This window comes from Prinia subflava, chromosome 2, assembly GCF_021018805.1.
Source record: "Prinia subflava isolate CZ2003 ecotype Zambia chromosome 2, Cam_Psub_1.2, whole genome shotgun sequence".
Taxonomy (NCBI): domain Eukaryota; kingdom Metazoa; phylum Chordata; class Aves; order Passeriformes; family Cisticolidae; genus Prinia; species Prinia subflava.
The window spans coordinates 67,796,294-67,822,503 of record NC_086248.1 but is presented as its reverse complement, the minus strand read 5'-3'; the positions used below and the strand labels follow the sequence as shown (position 1 = coordinate 67,822,503).

The following is a 26,210-nucleotide window of genomic DNA, read 5'->3' as shown; positions in this document are numbered from 1 at the left end:
TCCCTTGCTCTCTACCCCTTCATTTATTGCATGTCCTTTTCTTTCTATTTAATTTCCTGCCTTATTTTAAGGTCCCATGCTACTGCTTACCTCCTAACACCTTTGATACCAGATTTCTTCCTGCCTTTCACACTGAGTTTGCTTCCAACCTCAACTCCTAATTCCTAACCCATCTGCTCCTCTTGGGCGTGCACTTCTATCCCACTTTGCACTTTATGCCACAAGCTGTAGTCAGCCTTGTTTTTCAGATAGAAAGCTACAGTTGAACTTCACCCACTGTGAACATGATTTGCAAAATAAATTAAGAAGCATTGCTGCAGACAAAATTCCCAAACCACATTCATAATTTGAGCAACTTGAAATAACCAAACTGGCTTAGAGAGAAAGTGGTTGAAACACTGAGGGATGTTACATGCATGTTCTTCATGTTTCATGGTACGCCCAATTCAGACACGCAGTGCAATAGAGACATCACATATTTCCTTATAGAACCAATATTTAGGTTGCTCATCCATTTCCCACCAAGCATAATAACAAAACTCTTTTATAAACCTTAAATTCAAAACAATAATAAAAACCTATACAACTTACACAAACATAAACCAAATCAAAACAATAAAATCTCACGAATGTACTATAAAAATTCTAACATTAGAATGTGGAGTATATTTCCCCTGTCACTCCTTAGATTCAGATTTCTTCCTGTACTTTACATACTGCATAATTTCCTTTGCTTTTCTTAAGGCAATGAAAACAATATTTTAAAAAGGCATTTCAGAACAAAAAGGAAATTTACTTCTCCTTCTAGATTTTATTTTATTACACTTAGTGAATAGCTTTATCATGTATTTTACAAAGCCTCATTGATTATATCATAGCTTTTCACATGTGTATGCATTAACAAAATTGATTACACAGCAGTGAAAATCTCCAGAGGCTTAACAACCATGTCCAGAGTAAACAGTTTTCATTGGTATGTTAAATGTCTAAATTTTGAGAGATTTTAAACTGCAGTGGCAGAGTTTCTTACAGCATTTACATGCTTTATTCCTTAAATGAGGCAATTTACCTTTGCATGCTGCTGGATGTATACAAAATGCTTCAGACACATATTCCTAACCCAAAAATATTTTCTTTTATAAATACATTTTAACAGGTTTTTTAATACATATGAAATGTACAAGATTGACAATAATGGAAGAATTTTAGTTTAATATAAGATGAAACTTCATAAACATCAATGATGCCATTCCAAGCATAGCTATATTTTTCTGTCAGCTGACTAGAGAAGCTAGTCAGCCCTAAATATTTTCCTAAATCTTCAAAGATCAAATGCAAAAATTAGAAAAACAAAATGACATTTTGAATACTGATTTTTGTCTTCTTTCAAGACTCTCAGGTACCATATGGGAAGAAGTTTTCTATTCTTTCCATCTTGCCTTCAAACACTTTTTTCTTTTTTGCCTCTTTTGAAAACTTTCTTACAGTGACATGCTGTATTCCTCAGTCCTGGCCTCACATTTGAGTACACATGGTCTGCACATCAGAAATTTCACTTCCATATCTTCCAGTGTCTTTTGGCTTATAAATAATAGTGGGAAATAGACTTTCTTGAAAATGGCACCATCTGATCATGAAAGTTCATTGATGCTCTATTCAAACTTTACCCTGAAGCCATTGCCCCCGCACACGAAAGCCTGGACAGGAGTTTAAGCCAACTATTGCATTGGAACACATTGATGATTTCATAGGTATGGCTTTTTATGACAGATGAATCAATATCAACACCAACACTCTCCTTCTAGTGTGAAGGCTATTCAAGTAAAACAAACTTGCAAGTTATTTGTCATATGGCAAGTGAGAAATGTATCAGTTCATATTTCTTTGGGAGACCTTGTGGCCAACTCTAGTCCTAAAATAATAAAGGCATGAACTTGTAGAGCTTGCTGGGTGGTTTTATTAGCTACTTGTTTTAATGTCTAATCAACAATATTGTTTCCCTTAATTATTCCTTTGCTCTTTTCTAAGGTTTATTACTTGCAAATGTGTTTCTAAAAGCAAAACCATCACTCTAGTTTCTTATCTCAGGAAAAAAAAAACCAAGCCAGGAAAACAGTTGAAAACACGAAAATAATACTTTCTATGGGTGTAGCTTTGAAAAAAACCGACCAGTAAATTCATGAGTTTTCATACACAACACTTCACATCTAGAGGATTTATGATCCAAGACTACAAACTTCATTATTTGTAAACAAGAACCAATACTTATAGGATGAAAAATCTTTCACTTTCAAACCTAATTCTGTCTTCTCACAAGAAATCCAGCAAAAAGACAAGCTAAATAGACAGATGAGATAAGTTTCACGGAAGCCACTGCCTTGGTACTGTACTCAGCTGAAAAGAAAAATTTCAGCAATCCAAAACAGAAAATGTTAGCTGTGCCATATACTCAGTTTCTGTATACTGTTTAGTGTGTGATATCAAAGACCCAGCTACGACATTGTCAAAGCAGATTCTCAAGTTCTCCAGGTCTCCCTGCATCACTTCCAGCAAGCAACAAAAAAAGGCAAGTTGGCTATTAGATCTGCAAGGTGCAGAAGTCTTCAGTCAAATTGCTGACTGAATTTTGAAACCCCAGAAAAATCTTCAGTTATCATGCCAACATCTAAAGCAAATAAAACCGGAAAAGGCAAAGCAATAATTTTTAATAATATTTTAATGCTAGCAAAAGCAGAAAACATTTTTAAAAAGGGGGCTTTTTAGACACAGAACTTGAAAGCCATGAGTGAGAGTCCTTAAACATCAGCACCTATCCTAATAAAGGCAATAAAATTCACATGATCTTACTCAAGTCCAAAAAACAGACAGACTTTAATCTTCTTTAAAGAAATAGGCAAAAACATGTCTATATTCATATACAAATGAAAAAGACACAGTCATGTTCTTTGTGAAATGCACTTGCTGAAAATTCCACAAGTGATTAATTTTAAATGAAATGGTCCAAAAATAGCAGTTGCTGAGGCTGTCACAGCATCTTAAGAAAATATTTTTGAGGAAAGTGTGCTCTCTGAACTCTGCAATACTAATTTCCAAGTCAAAGTCATAAAGGCCGGGGCAATGCTAAGGTTACCTTTCAGAGAAAATCACCTATTTTAAACAAGTCCTCTCAGAATACATTTTTTAAAGGTGCTGGTTCTGACCTATAGAAGATTTCACAGGAATTATAAATCAATGCTATGCATAGATGCATTGAGCCATGTAAGCCTTGATCTAACAGAAAAAAAGATATGATAGTAGTACTGCAAAAGAAAAGCAAGATTCAAAATTCTTTATATTTTTTAAAATTCAGATTTCATTCACATATCTAGTGGAAGAAGAGACAGCTGCAATAAAGTATATTTTATTAATCAGAATCACAAACTGAGAGACCACTGAGAAATTTAATTCAGTGATGTCTTACTTCATAAAGAGAGAGGTTCAACATTGCAAAGAAAATAGTCTTTTTCTGTTGCTATCTTGCTTTAGTAACTAACACCTATTCTTCTTTTCACTCTTAGACCTCAGAGTATGTGCAGATAATGAAGAGGGAAAGCGACGCGGGGAGTGCCCCTGCACTGCTGATGAAACCAAGAGAGAGGGTTTTGCTGTTGACAATCAGGGCTTTAGCAATGTGAACTCTCAAAAAGAACATAAGCACCATGGTTATGTTTTCCCAGCACTGTGAAATCTGGGCAGCTGAGCCTGTTTGGTGCTGAAAGGCAGGAGTGGATCATTCGGGTGCTCTCTCAAGGGAGCCTCGTGCTCAGCTGGCTCAGCTTCAGGGCTTCACCACCACCCAGCCACGGGAACCTGGAGAATTTTTTGCAGGGCAGCTCACTGTACAGATAATTTAATAAACATGATTAGCAAATATCACTGTCTAAATTTAAGACAAGACTATTACAAAATTAGTAAGGAAACAGTACTGTATTTGCATTATTTTTCTTTATTTTTTATATTAAGTGAGGAGAGTATTGGTCATTTTAACTTCTGTCTTCAACACCATCACTTTGTGGTGATACATCAGGAAATTAAGTTTAGTCACTGATACAAACTTCAAAATCCTTGATCATGACTAAAAAATACGTAATGTGCAATTCATTTCTCACCACTGATTCAGACATTGGAAACACAGAAAGTGGATTAGATGAGTAGGGAGATTGTAAAAGCCAATGGTCTCTCATGTTTTCAGCACTAGCTGTTTTCAAACAAAAATTGCTGTCTAATGGAGAGTAGGAGCTTGCAAGAAAGGCTTTTCACTAGTGAATGGGACAAAAATTATCTGCATTCTCCCTGAAGTTTTCACAATCACAAACCATAGCATATATTGCCACAGTTATATCAGCATGGATATTTTACAATTTCTTTTCTTTATCTGAGAAGAACAGTTTGTGTATGAATTCTTCATGCATATATCTGAAAGAAATCAAGTACTATATACTTACAGGCAGAGGGACAAAAAACAATGGCTATATTATATTTGGCTTAAAGTATGAAAAAATACATTATTATCCAGTAACTATACTGGATTATTCAGATGATTTTTTTCCCCATGTCTATCACAGCTGAGCAAAGGGAGGCTTTGCATCACTTGATTGCAGTGTCCACAGAAGGGTTAAAGAAGGATTGGGGTCTCCTCTCTGAGACTGGGGTTGCAGAAGTGCCCAAAGTATCATATACCCCAGGAATCCTTTCCACCCTATATTTTTAGTTACTTTGTTTTTTCTTTCTTTTTGGTATTCTTTTGGATTAATGTAAAATAGATTTATAGATTTAACTTGCTACAATTTTTTATCTTGAGTGGCAACAGAGCTGACACTGATAATTTGAATACCGTGCTGATTGCACATACATATTTAACTTTCTGACCTTTACTATTTAAATGGGTTGACTTTTAAAAAGAAAAAACATCGTTGATCAGAGTGCAATTTGATTAAGAAAATTATTTACATCTCAACTTTCACACACACTTCTGCCACTTGTTTTTTTAGAATTACTGATGAAAATAAATGCAGAAACTTACTCTTGATTTATTATAATTGAGGCTGGACCACACATTTGTTTGAGTTATATTAAAGAAAATTGTATCCAGGTGAAGATTTTAAAATGCCATCTGAAAAATACTAACTGTAGAGAGAATATGACATATTTTAATGAAACTACTCAAGCACAAAAGTAATTGCAATTTTATAGTTTTAAATTAACATAAGCTGAAAAATACATTTTTCCAAAATGAAGGTAGATACAGGAATTTGCAGAAATAAAACCCTCAAATGAATCATCCTACTGCTTTTTGGATTCTTTCTCAGCTGTAAGCAGTTCTAAGAAATACTCAAGCCTAAAAGGGCAGAAAGGATCCATAATTCTGGCTAGCCTAACCTTGTGAAGAACAACATGTTGCTTGATACTGTTATGACTTTCTGCTTTAGACAGAAAAATTCATCTACATTCATATTGTGAAGGAGCTAATAAAGAATGCAAAAATCTCTTCCACTTCCATACCAATATGAAATAAATCAATGGTGCTGACCAACAAATTTCAGTAATGTAAATCCTGGAGTCACACTCTGTCTCATACCCAAGCTTTAGAGTAGAAATCTGGTTTATAAACACTAAAAGGATAATTAAATACGGCTGCATATCTGTGCCACTCTTTATCCTAAAAGTGGCAATCCACACAGCTCCCTGTGTCCTCCAGCAAAAGGATTGCTGCTTCATTCCAGCAACATTTATCTCTAAAGTTTCCCAGAAGACATGCTCTACTCGGATCTCTTCCGCAGCCACAAGTGACTGTTTTACAAATGACACTTGCTGTGCATAATTGGCAATATACCAAGAACCACTGATGAAACTCCTGTAATCCCAAGGCTCTTATCCCAAGCACTAGAGTTTAGCATCTTGCTGAAGAATACTACTCCCTGCTAAACATTTGCAAGACAAGAGTGATACTGTTTAGAAAATCTAAGTTGCATGAAAGCCCTGTACAGCCTGTCTACTGCAAAGGACTTTTTATGCTTTTCTTCGAAATGATGTAAAGCTTTGTGACCTTGATGAACGTTAACAGAGTATCAGTGTGCACATGACACGTAAAATCTTAGAAACTTCCTCTGTGTAAGGGGAATGTAAGTATTTGTGGGGGGAAAAGCCCATAAAATATACATAGAATCTTGAACACCATAAAAATGTCCTGAAGAAATTTCATTTATGAGAAATCCTCACCTCCAAAAAAAGAAAAAAATAGAAAATGAAAAAAAAAACCCCAAAAAACCAAAAAAACAACAACAACTAAGAAAACCAAAACAAAATTTGATCAACCGAAACTTAATCAACGAAAACCAGATAAAAAGCACATCTCATTTTTAACTACTGTATGCTTTCTTCAAGCAAAATTTCTAAAGACTGAGATAAACAAGGAATCCAGGAGACTTATCAGTGATATACTTGATTTTCCATTCATCAGAAAAATTAAATAATGCTCAAAGAAGATAAGAAGCTAAGTGATTTTCAACTTTTGTCATCATGATGCCCCTTCCTTTTTCTCTCAATCAATTTCTCTCTTTACCTTTCAAACATCTGCAGACACATTTGGGTACTATCAAGAGAGAAACAGGCAAGAATTCAGCTGCTTATCATCTACCTTTACCTTTGGAAGCTCAAGCTAAATCACATCCTCAAAAATAGTTCTGGATCCAATGCCAAGTGGAGAGCAGGAAGCCTCCAAACACCAATCAGAATGGTGTCCATGCTCTTCCCAGGCACCAGTGTGTCCTGTGTAAATCAACAAACAATGAGGCCGTTCTGCAATATCAGTGCCCCACCTTGTAGGTGAGTGCCTAGTTGCCAGCTTAAAGAACATTTTTTTCTATCTTTCTCAATGATGATGTAATTGCTTTTTAAAAATAATGAGAAACTCCAGATGGAAGAGGACAGTCTCTACTGTCTGCTAATTAGATTCTCTAAATCATGAGGCAACTTAGTCCAAATTTCTGCTCAGAGACAAGCAATTTCAGGCCTTTGAACTTGTGTGTCACCTTAGTTTTTAGGTATTCTGGTTGGGGTGTTCTGGTTGTGGCTCCTTTTCATTCCTTTAACTGGAGCTGTAACTCTTCTGTGTTAAATAGCTTGAGAGATGAGAAAATAAATTATTTACAACCCTGTAGGATACCCATGTGGGAAGCTGAGAACTTAGAGTCCCCTCCCTACTGCTCTGCAGTCTGGTTAATGGGAAGTAGAACAGCACTGGCAAGCGTATCCTGGTGGAGAAAGCTGCAGTGTATGAATGTAAGAGCAGCCACCCTCAAGAACAGCTGAGAAGGAAATGGATATGTGACCACGTTTGACCTCCCATTGCTGAAATAACATATAAAAGGGCAGTAGTAATGTCACATTTGTCAAACTATCCTGAACTTTCACTCTGAAAAATTCATCCAAGATTATTTCTGGAAAACTGGCAATGCATTCTTAAGAGAAAAAAAATGATACTTGCCATAAATAGTTCATCTAGCCTTCTTTTTTGTAACTACTAGGTGTTTACTGTGTCTTGCTGACAACTTTGTATATAGAAAACAGGTAGATTGATAAGCATATGTTCTTTCTCTCATACACATATCAGTAAGTGTTTGCACTTTGTACTTTGATAATCTAAACAGCACAATAAAAGCTGCCTGAGTTTATCTCTGCCACAATAAACTCATTTGCTTTCTTATTTTTTTACATCAGCGGTTTGAAAATAGAGTGTAAAACAAAAAATCCTCCATTTAAAAAAAAAAGCTTTGTGAAACTCTTGACCATGCTTCAAGCAAGAATGTAATTTTTTGCATATTTCCACATTAATATCTCTAAGAAAAACAATATTTTCCTTGAGAAATGCTTCTTCTAATTCTTGCCATACTGGCCCCCAAAAGACACCCACGCACAGATGGCAATGGAAGGAAGTGAGGAGCAATGTAATTTCTGCTAGACACTTTTAACATTCATGGAGGATTTTCACAGGGGAAAATCCCCAAGTCCTAATTCAGGGCTAACGGGAATAAATACATAAATTATATTAGACCTGATTTGGGATTTTGACTCCAGGAAGAAAGTCAGTGAGGACACAGTGACTTCCAGTTTTGACATTTGCCCATCAACAATGTCAATGTCCCTCCTCACAAAGTGTTCCTACACAATAACAGTTAATTTATAAAGTTGGTTTGAAAACGGGTTTTTCCACTGTTGCTATTTCAAAACACTCTTTCAGTGACTCATGCTTTTACTGTTGTCTTCACTTAAGACTTTTAAAACTGATGTCCAAAAAAACACCGTTTGATCAGTGTAGATTTCCTGACTAACCCAACCTATTTAATTTCGTTATTTTGACAAAAATACACCTTTAAGAGAGATTTAGTGATGCTTAGTACAAAAGCACAATGTGATGCTCTGCAGAAGCTCCTGAACCACAAGTTTCCCAAGAATTTGATCATTACCCAGCCATTTTCACACATACATAAACCACTCCAACAGGAAACTTCTTCTCAATAAAAAAAAATCTACAATACATCAGTTGCACAAAAAATTTATCTTCCAGAGATACAATCCAGTGCAGGGCAAAAGGCTATAACAGAAAGTCCAAAAATTTGAGTTTCATTAATTTCAAAACAAAATGCCAAGAAATTGCAGAATAAAAATACTTTGTTTGGCCAAAATAGTCATCTGGGGGTTTTAGTTCTTTATCCCCATTGTTCCTCAGCCTGTAGCACAGATTAGCTATTTTTCAACTAGTAGTAATAAATACAAATTATAAAATACAAGAAAGTTTGCTGCAGCTGAGTAAAAATCTTCAGCCTTAATCCGAATATTCAAGTGTTACACCAGAAATGTCACTGACTCTGATCAAACTTTGCTCAAGGCTTCTTTTCTTTCTATTTGAAATATGAAATGTTTTAATATTCAGTAGAATACAGAAAGTTCAAAAGAATTTCTGTTCTTGATTAATCTGTAGTGGATGTTTTTCTGATATTTCCTCCAGATCCATGACTATTTTAACACTGCTATGTCTCGGAGTTTACACTTTAAAGATCTGCTGCAGGGCTACATTTTCAAAAGGGAAAGGAAATTAAGTTATTCACATTTTAAGCACCTATATTTTTGAGCATTATTCTTACTGAAAATCTAATTCCATTCAGCTTTCCCAAAATATGAGACTGTTTCATGACTTTAGTATCCTCAGTTGCTTGGCACAACAAAAATCACATTATATAGTACGGAACGAATCGTGTTAGAAATAAAAATTACTTTGCTTTGGAACTTGATACTTCCACCAAATTCAGCATATTTTTCATTTGCAGTCTTTCATCACTATTCAGAGATTATGAATTAATTTGCTCTAAGTTTCAATAATTGTGCTATACAACTATCTGAAGCAGTTATTACTGGGTCTGTTCTCAAAGATATAAAAATTTCCTAGTTCTTCTTGTGGTAGCTCTTTACATATGCACCTCAAGAACCCTGTCACAATTAAGGTGAAAATTATGAGCTCTTGAGGAAAATCCCCAAATATTCATTGAAATATAAGTTCTGCTGACAATTGAAATATTCTAACATGATTTATCCATCAATGGAGATTTACCAAAAATTGACAGCTTTGAACTACTATTTTAATGTGCAATCAACAGCTCTTGGGTTTAAAATAAACCTAACCATATCATCCATAATAAGTAATATATTTCTATCTCAAATTGAAAATTGATGTATGGTATATGCTCAATGGTATATACTCATAGATGTGAGTACACATGCCAGTCATTTCATGCTCCCATCCATCACAACGAACTTAGCAAACCAAGTAAAACTTGGAGAAAATAAATTCCTCTACATTTCAGTTTACCAAGTTCATTCCCTCGCTGCTGTGTTTCCCAAGGGACATTCACATCAGCATTTGTAAGATATAAATTGCAGTTCTGTAGCTAGTATTGGCTTTTTCTCTATGGCATTTTTATAGGAATTCAAAAGTCACCTTTCTGCTTTGACAAGTAGTGTGGTACCATATTCATCAAATATATTTTTGAAGCAAAGTACTTTGCTTTCCATCAATATCAGGCAATGTTCATAGAGCCACCACTAATATCTCCATTTTAGGAATCTCTTGGAGCCTGGACAAAGAAACAATCTCTGCAAAAACCTTCTGTTTTCTCCCATCCCTACCCTCACAATCATTACACCCAGAGTAACCATTTAATAACACTAATCCATGACCTCATGGGAAGCATTTGTAAGTTTATGTGGAAAAGCTGGAGACAGTAGATTTCCACCATCCATTATCAAGTAGAAGAATGATAAAAAAGACATTACTCTGAATATTCCTGGACCACTAGCCCAAGATGTAACCTTTGGTATTTATTTCTAAAGTAAAGATAATAGCTCCTCACACTGTGATGTCGATTTTAGGGGCTAGAGAACAGAGAAGTATTTTGAAGAGATCGACCTGTAAGTACTAGTGCAATAAATAATAGTGCATGTCCTGGAGTCTGGAGTCTATTCTTCATGTTATTTTAATGTACATTTCAATGTTTTATCTTTTACATGAAACAGCTGAGAACTGATGGTGTCTTACTGTGAACATAGGACGGATCTTTCATAACTTAGACTTGTGAGCACAGAAGCTCTTTGTAAAGATGAGACTGTTTTTTTTTTTTCCTTCTCCACAAAATGCAGAAAAAAATTAGGTTCATACTGTTGCCTAGGAGTATGCAGTGACGTGAATACTACTTTTAGCACCTGTTGCGTCTTTGCTGTTTACATTGTCAGAGTGAGGATAAATAGTACCAAGATGTAAAATCACCCTTGGCAAGAGAACACAACCATTCAGTCACCTATCCAAACCAGTCCTGGCCCCCTTCCCAGGCCCTGTGCAAACCATTTATTTGACTTTTGGTTTCTCCATGTAATTTTTGAGGACTTGTACATATTTTATGTAAAATTGCTGATGGTCACCATTTCCTCCTTAACCACTGACTGCAGACTCAGGAACAGATGATGTATATATTTTCTTGGGAAAAAAAAAAGGCAGGATCAGTAAAGAAATGTAAAGCAAATAGATATCCAGTACTAGGATTACTGTTCACTAGTGGAAGGCAAAAGCAGACGCAACTCTTGTGTTGAGGGCCTTGAGACAATAAAGATTTGTCAGTCAGCTAAGGAATTGTGCCATCTACATGAATTATGGTCCTAAGGTTGGGAGAGATGGGGCAAGAAGACATTTGGGAAAAACATGTTCTTGCTCAATCTTCTTTCATCCTTAAAAGAGCTAAAATGAATTCATGAATAGATTATGAAAGAAAACTAGCTGCCCTCCCCTGCAACAGAAAAAAAACCCAACAAAACCCCATAATTCAAAAATTTAAAGTATTTCTTCATAGATAAATATACCCTGTTCAATCTGGCACCAGCGATTAATATGATTCTCCTGCTATCTTATTGTCAGATAAGAAATCAGGGGAGAGCAGGAAAGGGTGCTTGTGCTTGGACTAGCAAATAGCCTGATTACTGTGGCAGTATGCAGATCACTTCCCTTTGATAGCCTGAGCACAGAACCATTCTTCGCTCCAAGAGTACAGGGGAAAGGGAACAGTGTTAATATGACCGGTGAGAGTTTTTCTTGACACAAACAGGATGGATACAAGTCACATAGAAGGGAAGACTTAAGTAGCTTATTCCCTTCAAATTTCAGCTTCACTTTGAGGCAGGTTTATTACACTTAGAAACTAAGAATATACTAGGCTGTTTTAGTCCTCCTTTCCACTATTCCAGTTCTATCTGACCCAGTGTAAAAATGGGCTCCTCTCAATAACCAATACACAAATAAATGCCTGCTGTAGCACTGTTTTCAACAAATAATGTCCAGTGGATGGGAACAGGCTAGCCACACTAACAGCCAGTAAAACATGCTGCTCTCAAGCGAGAGATGACCACTCTATTTGTCCTGCAGCACACAGACACAGCAGCAAGTCACACCAGTGAGAAAATATCAGAAGAATCTCTTCATCTCAAATGCATTACTCTCATCTTTTATTGACTTAACAAAGAGTATGTCTCTGGCCATTGCCATTTCTGGAACAATGCTCCTTGGCTTTATGTAATGGCTGATGGGATATGTTTATATGGTGGTTTTTGAGGGGCTTGTTGTGGGGGGTTTTTTTGGGTTTGTTTTGGTGGGGGGGGTTTTGTTTGTTTGTTTTTTTGTTAAAGAAAGTGATGGCTTACTAGTTTAGGTGACTATATTAAAAAATATCTGTAGACTCAACTTTAAATCTGTCTTCCTTTCTTACTTACAGTATTGAGTTTTCCCTCACATTTTAGGCAGTCTAGAAATGACTGTCACTCAGGGAAAGGAAGCAACAGGGTTTTACTACTGTTAATACACTTTACCTTTTAGCAATTTTTCCTTGTCACACATTTTAAATTATCATTTAATTGTGTTATGAAAGATGTCCTTGCTAGTTAGCGTTTTCTTGTTTTTAGCAAATAAGCTAACAAAGGTAGACAAGTTCTTGTTCTTCAAACAAGAACGTGTGCACAAATAAAATAGAGGAAAATTACAGCCCTGAGCACAGGTTAAGATGAGGCCCCCACAAGTAACTCTTGTTACATACATAGCAAATACAATCATGTAATGCTTTAGTGATGCCTAAATTTGATGTGCTCTAAACTTAGTAAAGATGATGATCACGAAACCAGGCATATCAGTGAAGGAAAATCATCTGGCAGAGGTAGGAGTTACTCTGCTGTTTCATGTTGCAGAGCTCATTCAGTAATTTTAATATGAAAGCATTTTATACTAATTGCTATTTGAGCATGTTGGAACAGTTAGTCCCTCTGCTATGGACCCTACAATCAGCATTTCTGATGTGACCATTTAACTGAATAATTAAGATTTCCTGTGTTGATCATGTTCAGTGGCTGCCCAACAAAGTCCCTGACTTTATTCTCTGTTATTCTCTGAGTTTCCCCAGTCAAAAGTGCAATTTCAAAAGGATACTTCACAAATCACAACAGAACCAGAGACACCAGAATTTCTTAGCTAGCAGCACACTTTGAGGCTCACAAACTTCATGTTGATGTGAAGTGGAACTCCAACATCAAACATCAAAGCTTTGCACAAACAGAAAAATTAAAAATATTTTCCTTTTTGCTATCAAAATGTGTGATTCAACAGGGCCAAAACCTTTTTCTTAGCATAAAACAAATAGAATTTTTCATCTTTCTGACTCATATGACAGCTTCTAATGGGAATATAATAATAAAACAATAAAAACCCCTCTGTATTTCAGTACTTTCTGATAATGGCAATGTCAAAAAAATTCTCCTGAAAAGGAGTGGCTCTGAAAACATTTTACAGCAGAAAACTGGTTTGCCAGATATATCATCATAGATGCTCTTAATGGTTAAGTCTTCTAAATTAAGGAGATGTAGAAGGCTTGAACAGAACTAAGACGGATGTGCCCCATTATCCTATGATTCTATAATCTCTTTGACAAGACCAAGGGACAGAGCTGTAAGATCTGCTACATGAAGCACTCAGGGACATTCAATTGATGGTTTTAGACACAAGAGATAAAATAAGAAGGGACTAATGGGCAATTTCATCTGCCTTTTTCTCTTAAGATGCTAGCTTGTCATTCATTATCAGAATAAGTAAAAACTTTTTCATTCTACTCTATATCTTTGATAACTTACCACTTCCACTATAACTAAATTCAAAGACGTTCTTACTGTGCAATACAAACACTATAATAATAGTAGTGATAGCTCTCCTTATCTCATACCGTGCCTCTCTCTTGTTGATGAGTCATCTCTCCTCTTACCACATAGTAAAGAAAACAGATGAGCCTTGAAAAGCTAACACTTTTTGCAATTCTATATAGAAAATACCATTTGGAAAATGTATTTGTAAAATCACAGCTCCTGTAGCTACTATACCAGTTTCCTGACAGTGAGTTATATACAGTAGGGATGAAAACGTTTGGGGAGTATCTGGACTTTAGCTTCAAAAAGATGTTTTCTTTGAAGATAAGAGTAAAAGCAAACTTACTATTTTGGCAGTTTTGAATCATGTCCTTTTAAGCTTTAATTTCCAATCTATTTTTAATTCTGGTGCTATGCTTACAAGTAATTTCTCTTTATTGAATGATAAATCAAAGGGAATATTATAAAACCATTCTCTGTCTTAGTTGCAATGGGAAAATCCAAAGTAACTCCATTACGGTCACTAAAAACATTTCAGAAGTTTCAAATCAACATAGTTTCAAGAAGTGATTGAAAAATATATTAAAATATGGCTCAAATTCTTCTCAGCTATGACATATGTTGACACTTACAGAAAACGAATGGCAATTTAAAGTTGCGTAAGAAACTTAAAGTTTATTTCTTTTCTCCTTCTAAAGTCAGTATCCATGCAAAATTGTGGTGAAACCATAACCACCTACAGCTATTTACTTCTAATATAAAACTTCTCTATGCAATACTGCACATTTTTATACTCATCTGCACCTTTACTACCTGACAGGTGAAAGGGACATGCAAAACAAGGCTCCAGCTCTTCATATTGTTTAAGAAGCTGTCCCAACGTCTCTCAAGCACCTTCCTGGGCTGTGCAACCTAAAGCAACCATGCTCTAAATTGGGATGATCGCACTCGATAAAGAAGAAACATTCAGACTATTCTGACATAAAACACATTTGTTTTACAAGAGGCATTAGCAATGCAATGATATTCCCTCCTTCAAAAACACTTTCTTTGATGTATGATTGATGCCTTCACAAGGAAAAAGAGACAAATGCTGGTAATTAAAGTCACGTATGTAAAAAAACAGGAGAAGCTGTACTCCCTCCTCCCTGTGTGCAGGGAAACTGAGAGAGGACAGGTCTCTGGGCTGTCAGACAGGGAGTGTGTCAGATGCCACTTAGGCAACTATGCGGAAAACAAAGCAAAAGGAAAGACAAGTGGGTATGTATAAACAAGTGGGACGAGGTCATTGAGGGACATATTATTTGAAGGACCTGCTGATGTCTTGGGTTTGACTGATGTGGTCACCTGCACCAAAGCTGGTTACCTACATTTGGCACAAGGGAAAGGATTTGACAGAAGAATGATCACTGCCTAAAAAAGCTTTTCAGGAAGGGAAACAACAATGCTCAGTTTGTCCCAGAAGTTGCACTATTAAAGTGAGTGTGATTTCCTAAAGATGTAAAACTTAAAAAGTGCCCTGCAAAGAATTACAGAGAATTATTTAATTGATTTAAAATTTGTACTGTGGTATATGGAAGAACTCCAGCAACATTAAGCCCCCTAGTATTACCACAATTAAGCCCCCTAGTATTACTACAATAAAGTGACTATACAGTTCATTTTATAGTTGTGGCAATGGTCAGAGAGGCCATGATGAAAATCCAAGAGACTTAATTTTAAGCCCCACTTATGAGCTATAGGTTATGCTAGTATGCCTTTGGCAATACCAGGGTTTTGGGGTTGTTTGTTTTTTGTTGGGTTTTTTTTTGGGGGGGGGGCAGGGGGCAGGGAATTGACAAGGGAGATACTACACTCATACTATACTCAAAATATTTTTTAAAAAATTTTCTTGTTGCTTCAAATGCAAAGATTTAGCCTTAATAACATTGACTGTTAGCCTGCTGAACTATCTATTGCCAGTACTTCTTTAATAATGAATGACCCTTGGACTATTTATTTATAAAAGCCATGCAAAATACAGGAAACATACAGATAAAGGTCAGTGTTTAACATGATGAATTCAGGCAGGACTTCCAAGTATATCAGGCTTGTTCTTGATTTTATTTTGCATGAAAATTCTTCATACCATTTGCAGTGATGGCTGGGAAAAAGTTAAATGGGTTTTCATGCTTTTTTTATTAATGTTAACATTCATTTTGCCAGGTTTTTCTTTTTTTGCTGTTATTTAAGCAAGTGAGAGGGAATACAAACTGAACACTTGAGCAATGAAAAGAGTTCAACTTCAGGTTTCTCTCTGGTTTTGCCATATATTACCCTGAGTACCTGCCAGATAAAAAAGGTCATGAAAAAATATAGCATGTATATAACACTCATCACTCTTTTCCAGGATTCAATTCGTATCATGCCCTTTATACTTTTTGAAATGCTAATTACACTCAGTTTGCTGTATTATACAGAAGTTGCTTTGGGAAAACAGGATTATTTAGCAGTTACAAATGGTCATTAAAGGACAATTTGTGTGATTCAGTGCTGGGGTTGATACTGTTAATAAACACCCTTAACTGGAAACTGTGGAGAAGAACCTTGCAGATAAAGCGTAAACACCTTTGGAAACCGTCTTGGGTTATGTAACCAAAAAAATGTATATTGTATTTCATCTGTAGAAAGTAGCTGGGAGATGGTTTCTTTTTTTCTTTATCTCTTGTAACTCCAGGAGGGAGGAGGTTGGATGTGTTCTGATAATAGACCAGCCGTTAAAACCAGGTGGGGCAGTGTTTCTTATCTCTTTCATCAACTTTGTCCACCCTCTGGGGGATATCTTCTGTTAATGGGCCATTAAGGCTCACCACTGACATGACACATTACACCATCCCATTGTGAGATGCACCACCCAGAGGGGAGGAGCCAACCATTCCCTACCCAGATAAAAATGGGGACACAGGGACCCCAGGGATCCTCTTTTCCACTGGATTCTCAGAGGAAGACCGGACTCATCTCACCACCACTGAAACCTGTCTACAGGATTATCTCTACTCCAACAGAACCACATCTGTCACTCCAGGAGGACTTATTTGGACTGCTTCCAGCACCCTGGCCAACAGGGTGTCAGGTCGTATTCCTGACTCCATCAGGGTTTTCTAGGACTTTTGTTTGTTTGCCTTTTTTTTTTTTTTTAATTACTGCATTTGTATTTTTTTTAAATATTCCTAGTAAAGAACTGTTATTTCTATTCCCATAATTTTGCCTGAAAGCTCCTAATTGCAAAATTGTAATAATTTGGAGGGAGAGGGTTTTACATTCTCTCCCAATTCCAAGGGAAACTCCAGTTTTCCCTGACAGACACCTGTCTTTCCAAATCAAGACAGAAACCCAAGGCAACATCTCACTCCTAATGGGTACACCCACCCTTTGTTATATTTCAGACAATTAACTGGGCCTCTAATGCAGCCACAGAGGGAGTCTGTTTTGTATGAGGGCACCCAGTGCAGCACTGGCCGAGAGCACTTTGGGGATTGCAAGCCCTGCTCTTCAGTCAGCAGCAGCTCCATTATACCCACAGGTGGACACCCAGCTCCTGGCAGCAGCAGGAGCAGGCACAGGATTTTTCCATCCCCTCCAGCAGAGCAGTAGGCCAGGGCCCTGATGACAAGGGCTGGGGGGTATCTTTCTTGTTTTTCTGTGACCTTGCTGGGTGCTGCCTCATTTGTAACCTGTTAATATTGTTTCAGACTCCTCAGCCATAATCATAAAAACCAGGCTGCTGTTTCACAGCTGCTGAGATATGTACTGCATGTGTTGGTGCTGTGGTATACGTTCAGCTCAGTGATTCAGTTAGATTCTGAGTGAAGAAAGATCCAATCAAATGTGCATGGATTTTACTCAAGTTTTTCATCTTGTAAAAGATATTTAGGTATTACTTTTGTGTATACAAATCTTACGAATGAATCTACTTATTTTATTAGCACTAAAGTTGCAGGGTTCACTTACCAATAGAAAAATCTCATGCTGGAAATAGTAATACTCAGCAAAAAAAAAAGCATATTGGATTAGAGGCAGAATTTTTACTCTGTTTCTTTTATTCCTCTTTCTTAGGAAGTCAATACTAATCACAGATGAAAAATACGTTTTTTTAATTCTGTCAGCAAGAGGAACTTTTTCCTTTCCAAAATAATGGTAGAAAAGATAGTTCCAAAAGATTTCCAATAATAATACAAATCTTCATTAGATCTGAGACCCAGGGCTATAATCTCCTTCTTATTCGACAGATCTGTTGATTTGAGAAGAGTTTCAGCTGACTGAGGACATCTACTGCAAATATTACAACTAATATATTCCATTTTTCTTTTTGCCATGTATTTTGCCTGTTTATATGCTTGCTGAAACTAATGCAAAACTTAAAACTCTTGCTTTTAATCTGTGCAGTGTCCCTTTTTCTTTCTTTTTGCTATTTTTCTGCAAATAAAATTTCTTGTTTAGATAACCCATTATACAGCATTTAAACTGAATGACTCCCTTGCTAAAGCACAAAAGACAGGTAAAATTTTAAACCAAATAATTTTCAGCACCTGTAAGTGGTGTCTTGGACAGAAGGTAACAAATTACAATTCATGAAATTGTATTTTATCTATTTCTCTTTTTTCTGGACTTCTAGATCTCTCACTAAATCTATCTGCACATCAGGATTCCATTTTTGAGTACAGATAGTACAGACAGTTTCTATTTTGGCTTGACTAGTAACAAACTGAGCACAGAGCTTCAGCAAATATTGATGTCTAAGTTTGATGGAGTGGCCTGAATAGCCAGGCTGTAGAGATGTGCCAGAAGAATATTTCAAATACACTGAATTTGAGATTTTATCTCATTTTTTATAACAAAGGATCCAGAACTATTTGACACAAACCCCTTAAACTGGGAACTACTTTTCAGATGAACAATTATGACTTGATCTAAAATAGATGTAATATACAGATGAACTAAATTGACATTTCACCCTCTAACCTCAATATTTATTTTGCTTTCTGTACTGTTCTAAAAGAAATAAAATTGGAATGATTTTTTTTTTAATTTTCAGCTATCAAGCAGTGATTTTTCAATTGCAACCAATTATAACATTACATTTTAAAACACCAGTATGTGTGTAATGGAGATACTTGATTCTTACAAAATAGTAAGATTGTCACAGAGAATAAAGACAATGTCTACACAGACACCTTGTCCTGGATAGCCATAATTCAAATAGCCTTTTATAGAACATGAATGCCCTTCAAAACTCACATCTTTTAAAAGTTAAGACACACTTTCCATATAAAATTCTGCTTCTTCCACAAGAAGTAATGACTCATTCCACATTTAATAATTTATGTACACTGAGGAAATCTTTTCCTATTTTCTGACACCTACATGAATAATCACTGCTCCCAAATAATCCAAACAGATACTGTTTCCAAAAAAAAAGGCAATGCTTTTGATCAAAAGCATAAATATTGAAGCACTTTGGTACGTTTTAAACTGGTAGTGTCTGGTAATGCCGTTTCTTCTCTCATTAAAAAGATTTAATGGTGCCTTCCCTCTTCCCAATGCCCTTCCTGTTCAGAAGTCTGTTTCAATTCTTCACTGCAACTGAGAGTTTGCAAGTCCCTTTCCCCTTTCTAAAATCAGGTGGTCCTCCATTTCTCTAGTGGGACTTTACAATTAGTACACTAGTTTAAATTTGTTACTTTGTTATTTGTTATTTTGGTTCTACTAAAATACCTTTCAAAAGAGTATTTCACCTTCAGTTTATTCTCAGTTTTAGCATTTCACTGAAAATGGTTTCCCTATAGCCTCCTACAATAGCCTGGCTTTCATAGCCTATTAATTGCCCTATAAGGTCTTCCTCTGCCTAATACACAATTCCATTTTAATGTAGTTGTGTCCACATAAATTTGTTCAAATGCTTTTTAAAATTTTGCATCCCATCATAAATGATTAGAAATAAAAGGATAATCAAAAGTGTAATTATATCAGACTAAATACAAAACTAACAAGGTGACTGGATTAAACATGGCATATCATCCCTTAGAATAATAAGAGGAGAGTTCCATTAATTGTGACTAAATTACAGAGGTCATTTAACTCATTGCAGGGGTAATTTATAATTAGAGGTGATTTATAATTAATTATTTATATAGTAGATCTCAGCGACATCATGCGAAATCTAACAATACATTAGACCATCTAATTCATTCACATTTATCTTTCAGCTGGTGTGACAGAGCTCAGGACAACCACTGCTGAATTGTACCCGCTCAGTACACTGGAGCTGTGCTCCCTGTCCCTTGCATTGCTGTCCAAAGGAGCTATGACCAGCTCATGGAGAGAGATGGACGTCCCACTTGTTTGGGGGTGATTGTTGGTTTTTTCTTCTTAAACGAGAAGAAATATGTTTTTAAGACAGAGGGAAAAAAGTGAGACAAGCTGCACTCTTCTATTTACTTTTAGCAACTGTCCTAGAATAGTAAATTGCTACTATGACCAGTTTTCCATTCATTTTCTGGAAAATAGACTCAATTACTGGCCTTTAAGCAGTCTAGAGTTTGGGGACACCATGCCTGCTGAAAGCTTCCTTGTAAGCATGGTACAAAATTAAGATTAGCCTCACAAATCCTGCTTGAGCAACAAGATGTTCTTGAACACAACCATATTTTCTACCTACTTCCAAACCAGAGCAACCAACCTTTCACTCATGCAGAACAGATGGGGTCCCTCTGCAAATGCTGACCATGGTAACCATGTCTTCATGGCTTGTCATTTTAGTACTCATGATAAATTTTTTAGATGATATATCAACAGTCTGAAAAGATGTCAGTAACACGCGTGGCCGCAATATTTCTGTAAAACTGTATTTGACCTCGGGCACAAAAGCCAAGGAGATGAATCAGTCCACCTCCACCTTTCATTAAGACAGATTCTGATTTGTTCTGTTGAACAGATGCTTTTGTGAGTATGAAAGGACTTGATAAAATTTTTTTAAAAAAAACACCCACTTCTAGAACTCAGGTACTAGGAACACAAAAATACTACGCCTCAGAAAACAAGTGAATAGAGAACAAAAAAAGCCTATTTTTCTCTAAAGAGTATGGAAGAAATGAGAATTCAACTTGATTACTAATTAAAGCAACCAGAAATACCAGGAGAGGGTAAAAATGTGGGAAGAAAAGCAGAAGTGGAATTTATGTGATCAAACCATTAACGGGCAGGTTTGGCTCAATGTATTTTCTCTATTCGCAACACATTGCCTGATCTAGAGATACAGCTCAGAAAACAACTGAGCATTTTACTGTATACTTATTAAGACCTGCAAGCTTCTGTCCATAATAAGTCCAAAACTTACAAGAAAATGGTCTTGATGAAAAGGCAAAACATCTGACATATAGGCATACAGACTCAGATCTATATGTCTTTAAACTACTTCCACATTTTAGCTGTCTCATGTTTTGTATAAAATATCAAAAGACAAGAATTCTGGTATCAGACAAGCACATGGGTGCTGTATACATGAGAGCCTTGCATGCACATATTATGGTAACTGCCTCTGAAGAAAAAAGGGCAAAGTCTCACATGTTTCCTTGTACACTCAAACACTATCAGGCCTTTTAATAAAAATATTATCTTACAAGATATGTACTTAGGGAGGGGAGTTTAATATTAATTTCCTTGTCTTTTTTTTTCTTTTTTCTTTTTTTTTAATATTTTCAATGCTTTCTAATTAGTTTGGCTTCACTAGCCAAGTCTCGGCAATGACTGTGTCCTCTTTCCTACCAATAAGTCATTCTTTTGTGCCATCTGCCTGGATTCCAGAAGATTCTTGGGTTTCTGCTCTGTTCTTCAGATACCAAACTCACCAGTCTGCTCCTCATGACTACCTGACAATTCCTGCAACAGCTCTGCCTGCTCCCCACTGGGCTCTAACCTTTGCTACGAAGAGCTGCACAGGGAAGCAGCACCTACTCCAGTGATCGGAAAGATCACTTTCTTAGTGAAAGAAACAAGTAAACCAAGAATATCCCCACTGAGGTCATGCATCCTTAAAACAAAAAGACACAGATGCTGTGTGGCAAGGCACACAGCAGGAACGCCGGGCTTTGTGCCTCCAAAGCTGCCAACATCCTCTGGCCATGGGAACTGCTTAGTCTGTGGGGCTGGGATAAGAGAAAACATGGTAACTACAGCCAGCTTATGTGCTGGTTTTGTAACATCAAGGCTTACTCTCCAACTGCGTAGGCCAGAAAGTAGGTTTTTAAACAATAAACTCAATTATTGGCCTTTATTATGAAGCTCAGGAGTATAATAGGCTTTGTCAAATGTGTGGAGCATTGTAAGCAGCTCTCATCGCACATTTGAGCACTCATATTTCCTGTTAACAAATTGTTCTTGATACTATAATTCCATTTAAAGTTATTTTGATGATTTGTAGAAAATTGATTCTATCAATGAACCCTTTATTTACATAGTGATAGATTGTCAGTCACAATATGCTTCATCAAATTACCTTTACTTCCCACGAGGGTGACCTTCTAATTTAATATATGTTACTTTTTTCAGGAACACAGCTGACAGAAAATTGCAACAGGACTTTTTCAGCACCATGCAAAACTAGCCTATAGATAACTTCAACAACAACAGAAATATAAACAACTACAATTACTACAATTTATTCCTTGCTTCCTTTTGCAAAGACAAGTCTGCAATCTTCTGATGAAAGTGCAATGACAACGTCTTTTTCCTCATAGCTGGAACCAACAGAATTAGGAGCTAAATCACAAATAATCTTGTAAACCCCACTAACTTGATTTCTTGCTTAAGGGGAATATTCTCCTGGGAATGATTTTACTTAGTTTGATTATTTTAACTGCTGGCCAGCTATATGTATGTGCCTGTAAAAATGGAAGATTGAAATCTGCAAATGCAGAACCACAGTCTTTTTGCATAAAGTTCATTTAAATATTTCAAATTACTTTGAAATAATAGATTTAGAGACAATAAGATAGGAAATTATGTACTAAAAATATAAAACTGAAGTAGAAAGAAATCATCTTGCTTGAAAAGTCACAAAAAGAATCAATGTTAGGCATCAATTAGGAGAGAAAGGGGACTACTATTCCAGACACACATGTATCATCCTAAAAAAGAAAAGAAAATTTGTTTACAGTGTATTACACCTAGCAGGATGCCTGTAAATAATATTTTATTTGTGCCTGTACAAGAAATACTTATCACATGTCTACACTGCTTGCTAAATTAAACTTAATAATCATCACACAACCAAAAACATGCCACCAGACAATAGGGTACAACGCCATGTAAATCTAAAAATTAGATATTTTTCAGCATGTACTCCAAAATATAATTGCATCAATAATTATTGTCTCAGGTTATAAAACAATTACAGTACTGCTTAACTACAGCATTGCATGCAGAAATTCCCTGTAACTATTTTATTCCATTCTAATTGACAATATATTCTGGACCCTGCTAACACATATTCCCTTTAGCTTTAGAAGTACACTGCACTTAAGAGATATATGGCACTCGACAAACTGGCATTTACAAATCCCATATACCATTGTGAAGTTTGGATTTTTGGCAAGACAATGGATACTTTTTGGGACTCAAGGGTTCTGACCTTCGAGGAACCAGATTGCTTTTCTTTTCCTTTGTCCAAGTGGATGGTTCTTTCTGAAATAGTATCCAGAGACTACTTAGCAAGAGTACCATGAAACAATTTCACATTGTGGCAACATTACTAATACTGAAAAAGGACTTCATGATGGGACTTCAACTACACGCTTCCCCTCCCCATTCCTAACATGAGCAGCAAATTTTCCCCCTGTCTCAGAAATTAGTGATGACAGACACAGTACCAACCCTTTCTTCTGAGAAAGCACTTCTCTTCTGCCTCCCTGAAATTGCTCTGCGTAAAAATTCCAATATGATTTTAACAGCTTTGCAGTCATAGAAGTACCTCTTAAACTGGTGGAGTTAGTTTACTTTGCTCTGTTTCCTAATTAAAACAATTACTTAAAATACACATCCCCAGCAAATTCTTATTGATATTTATTCCACTAGTTCTAATAATTGCTATGCAGAATCAGTAATATTTCTTTTTGAGAGATTTCCAGGAGATACCAAGGAAGGAAAACCATTTTCACAGAACTCGTGAATATATTTCTGTACATTCACTCTTCTTTAGACATAATCTAGTCTTTTCATCCTACAGGGCTTTGTACACATAACAGATTTTAGTTAAGCTATCACTACTACAGATGCTGCTTATATCAGCTTAAGAGGGTTTCTGCTAAGCTGATATATTATAAGCACTGCCTCCAGGGGCAGATACAAATGGCATAAATATGCATAATACTTATGTTTGTATGTCTGTGTTGGATGGAGCTATTTTCTCTGCCTTCTCAAAGAACTATTCACTGTTGCCAATGGAAAAGCAGCAAAACAAAATTATTAACAAGTGTTAACAGAAAAAATGGCACACTGATGAAACTGAAGCTGTGATAGATTGTGGAACTCCTGATAATTTCAGATTTATGTGAGACTGATTCAGGGCTCCCTTTTCACCCCACATTTTTCATGAATGTTGCACATGCAGAGTCCGGAGTGTCAAAAGTGGCAAATTACCCTTTTGGCTTTGCTGAACGCAGATTTTCCCATACTCCCCTTAGAAGTTCTCACACTTCAAAGCTGTAATCCTGTTCCACCTAAAACAATGGCAAAATCTTACACACAAGGAGATTAGTAAGAAGGCACAGCAAAGGGAGGGAAGTACTTTAATTATGAAACAACATAGTGGGAAATGGTAGCAAAAAAATTCTATTGCTGATCAACAAGGCCCAGAGCTAATTCTCTGGAAATAGGAGTTTGGGAGGAAGCATGCATTTGGGAAACGAGATCATCTGATTCAAGCTGTGCATTTCATGTGGACAAACCTCAAAGATGAATGTTCCTAGCAATTTTCCATCTCACAACAAGTGAATAGCTATTAAGGTTTTTTTTTTCCATCATTGCAGGACTTCAATACCTATCTCTTTTGCAAATGTCTGTGAAAATAATCTTTTCATATTTTAAGGGAACAGAAATTTATGATGATTGTTTTGCACACAGATTACTTTAAAAGACTTTTTCAATGGGTTTTCAGTATATTTCGGTTTCCTAGGACAATTTTGCAAAATTGCCTTCGACTTTTTCCACTTTATTTCCTCTTTTCCACTAATGCTCCCAATGGCAATTGCCACAGAATCAAAAAGTAAGCATAAGAATAAAATTTTTTGTTATATTGTTTGGTTAGGAAGAAGAAATAACCTTTAAAGTAGTACTTGTTCTGTTTAAAATAACTTCACATTTTGAAAAGCTTTTCATTCCAATAGTAATTCAATAAAGGTCTGATGTTAACACATGCCTTAAAATGAAAATGGAGAGTACAATCATCTTGGAACCAGGCTCACCAGATAAGTTGTGGCTGCCCCATCCCTGGAAGTGTTCAAAGTCAGGCTTGATGGGGCCCTGGGCAACTGGATCTAATGGCTGATATCCCTGCCCATAGCAGGGAGACTGGAACTAGATAATCTTTAAGATCTCTTCCAACCGAAACAATTTTATGATTCATTCTTAAAGATGGTGGAAAGAGTTCATTTCCTTCTGCAGAGCATTCACCTTATTTGATCCCAGTCCACCACAGCTTGTTCATTCTGCACTTCCCAACAGCAAATCTGATTTTCCATAAGATACAAAAGTTCTGTCAAGTTTTAAGCAGCTTAAGATCACCTTTAGTTACCATCCCACTCACAAGGCTAAGACAGGCAGACAGAAACAGGAGGTGATGGGATGAAGACAGCACTCAAATATCCACTTTGGTTTTCTGTAAAGCATACAAATCATCACTCATTAATCACTTAATTATGTCAATACTTGGAAATTACTGTGCGTCCAATCTTATGGCTCCACTAAGTCAATCTCTTCTACTCATGACTCTAAAAGTCATGAACAAAAAATATCCACTCCCAGATCATGAACATCTGAATTCAAATCAGTCACTGACAAAATGATGAATGCAAGAAAGAGACTGGTGCTATAACCTCAAACAAAGTATTTATTTGAGAATAGACATTTATTACCTTTTTGTTCTCAAAATTCTGCTTTGAAAAGTGAAACTGTAAAGATGGCAAGTCCCTGCTCCAATCTGCCCATCTGAGAGGGCACATGAGAGGGAATGATCCAGCTTCTGTTCTTCATGAACTGACAGCAAGCTTTTCATCAAAGCATTTCACTAAGAGTGGAACCTCATCAAGGCAGTGAGCTTGCAGTTTTAACACTGGAGGCTCAGTTTGCAAGTAACAAGAGGCTCATTTGGCATAAAGAAATCAGCAATGATTCTACCATTATATTACACTTTAGGA

At 36.3% G+C, this 26,210-nt stretch overlaps 1 protein-coding gene across 5 annotated transcripts in view; it reads right to left on the bottom strand.

Moving 5' to 3' along the window:
* The window catches only part of RGS7 (regulator of G protein signaling 7), a 235,283-nt gene that overhangs the window by 101,032 nt on the left and 108,041 nt on the right, over window positions 1-26,210 (bottom strand). The gene's annotated exons all lie outside the window — the stretch shown is intronic.